At 43.5% G+C, this 11,556-nt stretch overlaps 1 long non-coding RNA gene across 1 annotated transcript; it reads right to left on the bottom strand.

The window, feature by feature from the left end:
- Window positions 1–3,512: 3,512 nt before the first annotated feature.
- On the bottom strand, window positions 3,513–5,491 carry LOC108494507. The gene is made up of 2 exons (XR_001873867.1): window positions 5,123–5,491; window positions 3,513–3,952 (listed from the first exon to the last, which is right to left on the bottom strand). It is a non-coding gene; the product is annotated as an uncharacterized LOC108494507 (long non-coding RNA).
- Between the last annotated feature and the right edge of the window lie 6,065 nt (window positions 5,492–11,556).

Genomic DNA, 11,556 nt, shown 5'->3' with positions numbered 1-11,556 from the left:
TGAAAGTCCAGTAGCAAATCCTCTCCGGACAATCCCAAATGAGTCAGGCCCGAATCAAGCAGGGAAAAGCCCAAGCAGGGGAAAATACTCCCCCAGGAAAACCAACCTGTCCGAAAACATCCCAATAACCCCCCATCAGCAAAGCTTTCTCTGCACAGACCAGTCCAAAGCTGTTTGGGGGCTGGAACAAGCCCCCTATGAAAGAATTATTTCTATTCCTGCCTTTGTCATCAGTCATATGATGGTAATAAAATCTGTAACTGTTTCCTTTACACCAGGGCTGCGATTTACCTCGTCTAATAGACAATGCAAATGCTAAAAGGCACATATACATCTTCATTATATAAGCTGGTGCCTGAGTCATTTGCCTCCAGAGACAGTTTTATTCATTTTTATACAATTTGCCTACTGTACAGTGCAGATGGTTTCTATTAAGTAAAATATCTGTTTGCTTCCAAATTTTTAGTTTTCGTGATTAAATTACTTGAAAATGATGGTACATTGTATTACCCTCTTTCATGACTTAATACAGTTGCAATTGCACGAGTATAAAGTGGAAACCCCAGTTTCAGCCACTCAGAAAATGGGTGTTTTGGCCACATGTTGGGAATTTCTGAGCTCTGTTTTATACCTGCTGCAGAATTTTCCCCTGAGCCTGAACTAGGAGAATTATTTCCTAAATATATATCTTAACAGGGAGTTTAAATAAAAGCGTTGGAAAACATGACGGGGGGGAAAAAATGTGGATTTTTGGGGGGATTGTGAAAAAGCTGCTTCTCGTTTATCCTGGAGCGTGTGATGGGCGGCGAGGCCGTGGCTGTGCCGGGTGTGTGTGACATCCATCGCTGTGCTGCCATCGGGTGGATGGCTGGGAAAGCTGCACATTCCCACTGCGCTGCAGGAGCGGGTGGAGAGCACCAGCACATCTCAAACAACTCCTCTCCGACCACCCTGCGAGTGGAGAAATCTCCTCCTGCAGCAGCAACGGGATTGTCCTCAATTTACGTGTTTGCCCATCGAAATAATAATAATGTCCTGGGGTTGCATCTTGCTGAAATGGAATTCTAAAATAATAAATGGAATTCTAAAATAATAAATGGAATTCTAAAATAAAAAATGGTTTGAATTATAAAATAACTGGAATTATAACTAATAAATTGTTTGGATTGGAAGGGAACTTTAAAGGCCATCCAGACCACCCCCCTGCCATGGGCAGGGACACCTCCCACTAGACCAGGTTGCTCCAAACCCCATCCAACCTGGCCTTGGACACTTCCAGGGATGAGGCAGCCACAGCTTCTCTGGGCAACCTGGGCCAGGGCCTCCCCACCCTCACAGCCAACAATTCCTTCCCTATATCCCATCTAACCCTGCCCTCTGGCAGTGGGAAGACATTCCCCCTTGTCCTGTCCCTCCATCCCTTGTCCAAAGTGCCTCTCCAGCTCTCTTGGAGCCCCTTTAGGCAGTGGAAGGGGCCCTAAGGTCTCCCTGGAGCCTTCTCTGCTCCAGGCTGAACAACCTTTTCCTCACAGGAGAGGTGCTCCAGCCCTCAGGATCCCCAGGACAAGGTCCTGCATGAACCTTTACTGAATAGGAGTCAATTCCTCACACCCAGGTACTGCTACAGCCAAAGCACGTGGCAAATCCAGTCACTGGGGTTTCTCCCAGGTCTCCTGAGCCCTTTTCCTCCCCCACTAACACACGTCCAGGCTCAGGTGTCCAGTGGCTTTGCACAGGACCCCCCATACCTGGGTGTTTACCAGAATCTCTTGAATGGACAAATCCTGCTGAGTGTGCAGCAAGTGAAGCACCAGCTCCTGTCACGTGGTGTGACATAAAAAACAGCTCTGGGATGTAAATCTGCCATATTTCACTGCTTTTGAAATTCATAGAAGTGGGAAGAGGTGCAGGAACACAACTGTGGGGTGAGGATGGAAGAGCCCTCCCCAGATAAGGGTCCACTCCCTTGGTGGATATCCCTGTGCTGACTTTGGAGGCAACCAAAAACACACTTACAAGAAAGGCTGGTCCAAATAAATAAATAAATAAAAACTATAGGGTGTCTCTTAGACAATGTTTAATGCTAAACATGACCTAAAACTGATGTTAAAAAACATTCAGATGTATATAGAGCTTTACTAAATGTTGGCAATGCAAACAAGGCAAACTGGGAAGGGAAGGAGTGATCCGGCGTCACGATCTGAAGTGGAATAAAAGTTCCACCCCAAGGCCTGGAGGAGAGAAGCAAACCTTAAGCAAGTCCAAGGAAAGCTGATACAGTTCTGGTGGCTCATGCAAACAGTAGCACAAACCCTTTCTGTTCTCTTCACAACCCAAAACAAAAGCTTGTGGTGTATGCCAGAATGAACAAATCCTCTGCAGGGACAGAGGAGAAAGAAATAAATGTACATCTGTAACAAGTCTCCACAATGTCAAGTAAAAATCCAGATAATCCACTGGCAATGGCAACACACATCCATAAATCAGACAAAGCAAAATATTGCTTTCATATCCATCTGAGATGTTCAGGGAAATAAGGATCTCATCTCTTCAGCTGCCACAAAAAATTATCTGTTACATCAGAAAAAGCAGATTTTGAATGTCAGCAAAAGCAACAAGAACATCTGTTATTTTCAGTGTGTCCACTGCCTTTGGCCTTGAGAGCAACCAGTGGAGAAAACCCTCCAGCAGCCAAGGGCAGCTTCTATGGGTCAGAGAGGGGGGAAAACAGACAGCCCAGCGGGGCTCTCTGAGCACCCCCCACACATCCCCAAACACCACACTGGGGACACAGGAGCCCCTGACACCACCAGCTCAAAACACCACCCATGACCAGGAATACAAGTATAAAAGAGCCAAATTGGAAGTCCAAAGCTTTTTCCTCTCCAAACTGTGAGGAAAAATAATGGTGGAAATGCACAGATGAGTCTGGGAAACGTCATCACACACACAGAGCAACCACAAACACACATCATGAAACAGGTTGTAATCTTTCCACTGTCTCATCCCAAAATTTAGAGTTTTGTTGAAGATGGGAAGCAGGACATTAACATGTACAACATGCCAGCTATCACTGCAACATAAAATTCCTGCTTTTCCATCTGCCATCTCTCAACAGGGTAAAGAAATTCCTCCTGCAACATATGAACAGTTGTCTCTTTTATAGCTTTTTAATGGAAAGCAAATAAAAACTCTCAAACTTTGAATTTATCAAAACCATCTTGAAGAGTCTTTCAAAAGAGTTTTTCACCCTTTCCTAGAGCTGCACCAGCTGCATCCAATCATGCCAAATAATTCTTTCCCAGCTAGGAAGGAACCAGAACAACTGCAGTTCAGATCCATTAGTGTCGCTGATAATGTCGGAACTGCCAAAGCAACACAAAAAAAGGTTCCAGCAAAGTTTATTCCAAGAAAAAAGCAGGGACAGCAGGGCTGCTGCGCAGCCCCTTAAGTACAGTTTTTGAACACACGTAATGCACATGGATAGGACAGTTCAAACTTTCACACCAGAATTCTTACAGCTAATAGGTGCATTTTCTAAACTCTACTTTCTCACAACAACTTTGCTCTTTCTCAAAACAGCCCAGTTCTTTCCCACAACAGTCCCGAGCACCTGTTCTTATTTTTCTCTCATGTTGATGTTCTTCCCAACTACTCTCGTTCAAAACAGGTCCTTGTTCTCATGAGACAGTGCTCTTGTTTTCATGAGACAGTGTTCTCTGTTCCCACGGGACAGCTTCTTCAGGATGCATCAGTATGTTGTCAGGATCAGGGCCTCCGTTTTCAGTCCTCTCTTTTCAGTCCATCTCAGGGGTATACTTTGATCTGGTCAACATCTATTGCTTCGTCAGTATGTGCCAAGGTGCTGACAGACCCGCTGTCACCCGTGACACATTAGATGGTTTTATATGGTTGATAACACAGGGAAATGTGACTTCCAGCTGAAAAAATGCTGCAAACAAATTGCAGGTAAGCAGCATAAATAAAGACAAGATTTTTTCAGAATTCAGTACCATTAGATAATAACCACAGAACAAAATCCTTTCCTGGCTCCTAACACGGACCTCGTTCTCTGACTACACTTTTTTGCAAGTATAATACCCAAAATATATAATTGTAAAGTTGCCATCAGGTGGGTGATGTCACAACTTCAACCAAAACTCAGTGTGAACCACAGCACTGAGGAGGGGACAGTGCTGGGTTTATGTGCAGTCAGCAAGAAAAGAAGTGTTGACCTCAACTCTGAAGACATCACTCCAAGATTTTCATTTTTGAGCCTCTGTGCTCTCAAGACACATCTCCATTAGCAATTTAATGCACTCCCAGGACAGGACAGAACTGAAATGCTTTTGAAGGTCTCTCATCCCTCGAGTCCACAGCCATTTGAATTTTAAGTTCACCAGGAAGTTTTGAATGCACAAAAAAAAAAAAAAAATGGATCCTGCAGAATAAATGGAATATACGAGATGCCACAGCAAAAGTACTAAAACAAAGTGTTGAGACATCAACACAAAGCACAAACAAAAAACTTAATGTGCAGGGACCTCAGAGAAATATCCAGTAATTTCTTAGGACAAACGAAAGGAAAAGAAAGCAGCATAAAAGTTTTACAATGTACACCGATTTTCAGATAACAAGAAAAAATTATGGAGAAGGAAGGAATAAGGACGATAAAAAACGTAGAGGGTGGAAGGTGGTCATTCATAGGGTCTCAGCTTTTCCAGTCACCCAACACCACCAGAGTTCCTGGGTGAGGAGAACCACAGAAATGAGACCCATGAATGCAAACATCGACAGGTGGTTCATCTATAAAAGAAATGCCATGTCTGTCCTGGAATCAATTTATCTGTTGAATGTAAGAGATATATAAATATATAGAATAAAACATACAGAATATATACACAGAATAAAAGCTGATGGCAAAAGGGAACAATGCTGTCAAACCATCCCACCATGGAAAAGACACCCCTGTCATTCCTTCTCCCCACAATCCCAGAATCATGGAAAAATCATGGAATCATAGAACAGTTTGGGTTGGAAGAGATATTAGTCATCTCATTCCATCTCCCAGGAGGACAATCATTCACAGCAAGCCAAAACCAGGATAGAAACAAGCTCTTACCCTGAGAGTACAGGGGGCTTCTGAGCAGCTCTGAGTCCAGAAGGTCTGTAAGACAGAATCCAGTGGAGCTTTAAAAGAATCAAAATATGCCCAAAGCAGCAACACTCGCTCCTGCTCAGTTCAAAGGGCAGAGAACATAACAATTGGTTAAGTGTTAGTGATATAAACCACAGTCACACCAATAAAATCTCTTATCAACACAAACACTGGACAGAAAGTTGCCTTTGTGGTTGTTGTCATTGCATTTGAAGTGTTCTTAGTGCACAACTGCTTGTACTTTGATGGAACACAGGAAAGAAAGAGAGGGAGTGCTGGGATTTTATACTGTTCATTTTTAATCATGTCCCAGTAAAGATCCATCTGCCAATAAAGAATGAGCACTTGTTGAAAAAAACCCAACATTTGATTGCACAGACTTCCTATGGTGCTATATCATGATAAAGATTTGGAGTAATAATGCATACATTGGGATGTAAGTGCAATATTTCAGAGCTGGGGGAGAAAAACTGAAGAACAGAGGAAAAAGACAAACTATTCTCTTTGTGGAAGAAAAAAAAGGAAAAAGTTTCAAATAAGTTTAAAAGAGTAGACATCAAGACTGCAGTGATGTCCAACAACAAGCACCACTGCCAATGGTAAGGTAGGGAGTTAATCCCCAGTTCAGAAAAATCCTAAATCTGTGACCTCAGCAGGACCAATCATGTGCCTTTGGGATTAGGTTCTTCAAGAGAAGTTAAGTCTTGATCTTCAAATATCGGAGTGTGAGTCAAGAACCACATTTTTCAGGCTCTGCTTCAACATGAGCAAGTAATTTACACAGTCTGTGAATCAATTAAGACCTTATAAAGCCTCCTCACTTCTGTGTTTGAAGGTAAAACCTTAGAAGCACTGAGGTGGTCAGTAGCCTTTTGAGGCACCTGATATATGGAGATCTAGTTTGGGTCAGAACTAAAATATAAACAGCTGCCCATGGATATTCACAGATCAAGATCAGTGCACCATTAGAGCAGTCCTGCTCCAGAAATGTAAATACACACCTTTTTTTCACTGAATTAATCCAGATTTATACCTCCTGTGATTTTTTAGCTTCAGGCAGGTGGCCAGTCCTGCCAGCCTGTCTTCTGCATCTTGGATTAACAGTTCCAGCAGTTGGGAACTTGCCCCATCTGCTGAATATCTCAGGTTCTAGTAAAACAAGTGGATCCCTCCTGGCCACAGGCCAGCTGAGAAGTAGAAAGATTTATGAAAACTCTCCAGAAAACATTTCAAACAGCTGTGAGAGAAATCCAGGCAGCATCTGAATCACAGAGTTATTACCCTGCCACTCTGTACAGTATTACCAGGGTCCCTCCAGCAGCTCCATTATTTAATAGACCATTTAATAGACTATTAGGAATCCAGTTGTCTTCATTACAGCAAACAGGCAAATGTGAGGATAATGGAGCTATTCTGTGAGTGGAACAACTGCTCAGAACAAAAGGTGAAGCAACACACTGATAAACAGAGAAGTTTCACAACTGGCAGAAGTAGGAATTTATTATACAGGCTGGAAAATGGAGAATTTCTGGTAGTAAACAGCTTAATTCTCACTCTACATTAGCATAAATAAATATATTAATAAATATCACTGGGAGGGGGAGGCACGTGGTGCCACAGGCCTTCCATAGATCACAGTTTAAAGTGCTTGTGCAGAGGGTGAACATTTTTTAGGATGAGTCAAGACACTATTTCTTCAGGACATCCCCAACATCTGCAAACACTCAGGATGGAGCCAAGGTCCAACACTGCACATTGTTCCTACAGAACCCGGTGATTTAATATTTGTAGGGTCACGATTCAATTCTAAACCAGGCCGAGCGTGGATGAGCCACCGAGGAGGTACCAGACACAGGAGAGAGGACAGGGAAAACCATGTCCAGGGACATGCAGGAGTGCTCAGCACGTGGCAGTGACAGTCCCTAAATCAGCCCTACCTTGAAGCATCACTGGGTTCAGTGGCTGGAGATGACCATGGAAACTCTCAAGAGCAGAGCTGAACCAAAATGCCTCCGTGAGGCAGCTGGGGCAGGCTGAGAACTGCTTTCCGTGATGCAAAATCCTCAATGTTAAAAAACAAACTGGTTTTCAAATAATAGACTTGCAGCACATTTCACAGTGAGATTTTTGAAGAGTCACTAGTTGAGAAAATATACACTAAAATTCAAATTTATAAAGAATAATTTCCTCCTTTACAGTTTCCCTAGAGCTTAACTTAAATAATGGCAAAGCAAATGACCCCACGTTAGGAGCAGCTGTCCCAGAGCCCTGAGCTGGGTGGCAAAACATTTCCTGCCTTCTCCTTGATACAGGAAAATTAATTTCTCACAGATTTTGAGGCATTCCCAGTCTCCTCCATGATGTCTCCCAAGGTTACAGAGCAGTGGGGAGGAGTGCCAGGGCTCTTGTGAAACATCCCAGGAAGAAATCTCAGATATTCCTTCTCCTCCCATGTCCCTTGGGGGGACAGTTCAGAGCGGTGACGGATGTTTTTCAGGGTCTTCATAGAATCAGGGAATGATTTAGGTTGGAAAAGCCACCCAAGATCGTCAAGTCCAATTCCCCAGCACTGCCAAAGCCACCACAAAACCATGCCCCAAGTGCCACATCCATATGTGGCCTATGTGCCTCATCCCCAGGTGCCAAATCCCTCCAGGGATGGGGCCTCCACCACTGGCCTGGGCAGTTGTTCCAGGGCTGGACAACCCTTTCCATGAAGAAATTTTTCCTAATATCCAACTTAAACCTCCCCTGGTGTAGCTTGAGGCCATTTCCTCTTGTCCTGTCCTGAGATGGTTGTTCCTTCCTCACTAGAAACTCAAATCCTGGGTATCTGTCACCAAAGGGTCCTGCAATGTTACTTCTCGACACAGCTTTTACCTAATCATTAACCAAACACCACAGTGTTTTGCCAAATTTTTTTGGTTTTAGTACCTCCTAAAGCAAATCCAAGTATATCTTAGTACTTCCTACCTTTTAATGAAGAAAAATTCCAGGAACTTATAAAACTTACTTGTTCCTACAACAAATAAAAAAATTTCCTTTTCCAGATCTGAAACATTTACATGCCTTTTGTCTGAACTGTCTAGCTTTTCCAAGTCTAGGAGTGACTGCTGCATCCAACCAGGAATCTCCCTTAAGGTCTTCTGTTGAGGTTTGTGACAGGTGAAGACCCCAAATGACCTGGAGCTGCTGCCAGTGGGGATCCCACACCATGGGAAAACACAGGATTCTTTTGTTGTTGCTCTTAAAACAGCATTTCAAAGGAAATACAAATTTTTAAGTGTTGCTAGAATGAAATTAGCCACTAATCTTGCTTTCCCACTCTCCGTGGTGTAAATTAAAGCTGCTCCAAGAGTTTCCTCCACGACACTACTGGTGTAGGCATTTACAGCCTCAAATCTGAAATAATTTGGGCATTTTCATTTTCCACACACTCCAACTTGAAAGGGAAGTCAAATAAGTATGTGGGCTTTCAGCTCTGCCCATGTGCAAACCATTTTAAAGACAATTAACCTTTCAGTTCTAGGTCTAAAATCCAGCACTTTGTCAGAGCAAACTCCTGTGCCCGTGCTTAGGATGGACCACATCCAGTAGCTCTCACTGCTGGAGGTAGAGAGCAAGCAAGTCCTCTTTTCCAGAGCTCCTGTGTAGCTTTAAACAAACAGGAATCCACTATTATTCATATTAAATATGCTAATATAATCTGAACAGAAAATTGGATCACTCAGAAAAATACATTCGGGGATGAAAATTTTACCAGAGCCGTCATTCCCACAAATCAAGATTCAGATGCAAAGTGTGAGCTCCAGTGCTCTTAAATACAAGAGAAAGGATGTCTGGGCAAATTAGTTCTCTGGAGGCCAAAGTTGAGAATGGAATAAGAGCATATCTTCATTTTCAGCAAACAGCAATTCTTTTTCATGGTAATGCCATTAAACATTCCTGTCAGGGCAAAATTTCTCTGGGAACGTTCCAGGACAAAAGTGCTTCTTCCTCTGGGATTTTTAGCATGCCAAGGAATCAATATTTTAGCAATGTTTCACCCATTTAAGTGCCTTCCTGCAGCAGGAAGATGGTAATGGATTAATCCCTGGCAGAGTTGGAGGCATTTCCAAGGTGGGTTGTTGTCACCTGGTGGATCACTGGGATGGGGACACAGGGTTTAGCTTTTCCTTTGGCACCAGGAATTAGCACAGGGTAGGATGCCAAAAGTGGAGAGATAATACACAGGGATTTTTCTTTAGATTATGGAAAATTTCAGCTCCATCAGCTTCCCTGGAAGGATTTGGTTTAGTGGTTGGTTCCTGCTGAGGACCAGCGGGTATGAAATGATCATATCCACTAGAAAGGTGGGAAACCAAGTCTTAGAGCCAGATCTCATCATCAAACCAGGAAGGTATATTCATATCTGGATATTAAATAGGGAAGCAGAACTCTGTTCTGGACAAAACCAACATCCAGATATTCCTGCACTTCCAGATTCACCAAATTTTGCTGTTTCTAATCTTACAGAACATCAAAACAGAAAAAAATTATCAGAATTATCAACAGAAAATTGTAACCTGCTCTAGAGATGATGACAAAGCTCTATAATTTCCAAGAAAAACATCTTTCAGCATAGCTGACAACTCAGAAAGTGCTATATTTGTACCAATATTTGTAGCAGCATCCCAGGCACAGAGGATAATTCGAGGAGAGACAGGAGAAAAGATGAGAGGAGAAAATGGAAGTGTTTCTTACTTTGCAGCTAGACTTCAACCTTCCCCAGATGAAAATTATTTCAAGATTATTCCAAGAGAAAATAATTTCAAGAGATGGGCTTCGAAAAAAAATACATTAAATTAAAATCTGTCGCCACCTCCACGTAACGAAATGAACTCTCTGCCAAATAAATGCTAAAACTTTGGGGTTTATTTGTCCCAGTTGTCATCCACGAAATGCTACCACGTCTCTTCAACATCTGGGACTCATCTCTCCTAATGACTCCCTGGTCTGCAGATGTGCAACACCACACAGAGTTAATGGCACAAAAAGGGAGCGAATCGAAGGTGCGTGTTAATGATTAGGGGGGTGATCACAGGCAGTTCAGAGAGTGGAGGATTTACATCAGGAGCATGGAGGCAGCCAGCACAGAATCCAGAGCAGACAGGCCTGACTTTCTCACTTAGGCATGGTTTTTAGGCTGGGTCTTGCTACAGGCTCATGGGCTTCGCTGGGGAGAGCAGCAGCTCAAGTTACAGAATCACAGAATCAACAAGACTGGAAAAGACCTCTGAGATCATCGAGTCCAACCCATGACCCAACACCACCTTGTCACCCAGACCATGGCACTGATGCCACATCCAGTCTCTTCTTAAACACCTCCAGGGACAGTGACTCCACCATCTCCCTGAGCAGCCCATTCCAATGCCCAGTCACTCTCTCTGTAAAGAACTTGTTCCTAATGTCCAACCTAAACCTCCCCTGGCACAGCTTAAGACTGTACCCTCTTGTCCTACTGCTGGTTGCCTGGGAGAAGAGACCGACCCCACCTGGCTCCAACCTCCTGTCAGGGAGCTGTAGACAGTGATGAGGTCACCCCTGAGCCTCCTCTTCTCCAGGCTAAACAACCCCAGCTCCCTCAGCCTCTCCTCATAGAACCTGTCCTCGAGTCCCTTCACCAGCCTCATTGCTCTTCTTTGGGCACTCTCCAGCCCTTCCATGTCCTTCCTAAACTGAGGGGCCCAGAACTGGACACAGCACTCGAGGTGTGGCCTCACCAGTGCTGAGAACAGGGGCAGAATCACTTCCCGGGTCCTGCTGGCCACACTATTCCTGATCCAGGCCAGGATGCCATTGGTCTTCTTCAAGCTCTCCAAGTCTTGGCCCTCCGCCGTGCCACCGGCATCCCACGTAGGATGAGGTGGATGCCTCAAAGGCATTTGTCATTAAGGCGTGGAAGGACACAGCAGTCACATCCTCCTGCTGCCCAAAGAAGAGCCAGGCTGCTTCCAAAGTGGCTGCTAATAGAAATTTGACTTTGTGGAAGACATGCATCTTTAAACCACGCCAACGGGGAAAAGCTGTTCCAACAAGTACATCTTTTATAAAAAATACAAGGAGATTCACAGCCAGAAAGGAAATTGTATTTAGGAATAAATTTGTGTTAGGATTTTATTACTAATTCATTACATTCTTAATCTGAAAAATCCTGAAGCAGCACAACTACTTTAGAATTATCATTAATAATTACATTGATACTGAATTCTTTTATGCAAATAGTACAGTAGACTTAGAGATAGGACTCTTTGTAAACCTCCTGAGTGTTTGCAGGAAGTTTAATTCATTCCATATCTCCTTTAGTTTGCAAATGAGGTGTGAAACAATTGTCTGTTTCTAGAAGGTGTCAGCATTCA

The sequence above is a fragment of the Lepidothrix coronata genome, unplaced genomic scaffold, assembly GCF_001604755.1.
Source record: "Lepidothrix coronata isolate B3197 unplaced genomic scaffold, Lepidothrix_coronata-1.0 Scaffold25, whole genome shotgun sequence".
Classification (NCBI taxonomy): domain Eukaryota; kingdom Metazoa; phylum Chordata; class Aves; order Passeriformes; family Pipridae; genus Lepidothrix; species Lepidothrix coronata.
Note: the sequence above shows the minus strand (reverse complement) of the source record. Positions and strands in the feature narration are given on the sequence as shown.